Source organism: Penaeus monodon, chromosome 30 (assembly GCF_015228065.2).
Source record: "Penaeus monodon isolate SGIC_2016 chromosome 30, NSTDA_Pmon_1, whole genome shotgun sequence".
Classification (NCBI taxonomy): domain Eukaryota; kingdom Metazoa; phylum Arthropoda; class Malacostraca; order Decapoda; family Penaeidae; genus Penaeus; species Penaeus monodon.
Window position 1 is genome coordinate 13,248,880 of NC_051415.1, and position 264 is coordinate 13,249,143.

At 37.9% G+C, this 264-nt stretch overlaps 1 protein-coding gene across 1 annotated transcript in view; it reads left to right on the forward strand.

Annotated features, from left to right (window-relative positions):
* LOC119592353 overlaps window positions 1-264 on the forward strand; it is a 60,470-nt gene that overhangs the window by 1,108 nt on the left and 59,098 nt on the right. The window lies entirely within an intron of this gene.

Here is a 264-nt window from a genome sequence, read left to right on the forward strand (position 1 = left end):
TATACGCACTTTGGCATTTCTAAACGCAAATTGTTTCTGTTGTGTTGTTGCTATTTTTTCTTTAGTGTTCAAGAATTGTGTAGTATTACTCAGCGCGGTTCTAATCAGTAATTGACACGCTGTCCTCTTCTGAAATTAGAAGCCCTTGTAGAAAGCTATGTTATGGATTGCCTTCATTACTCCCAGAAGATGATGATGATTGCACGTACACATGAAGGACTATCATATGCATATTGAAAGCTTGTTGTGACAGAGCCAACAGAT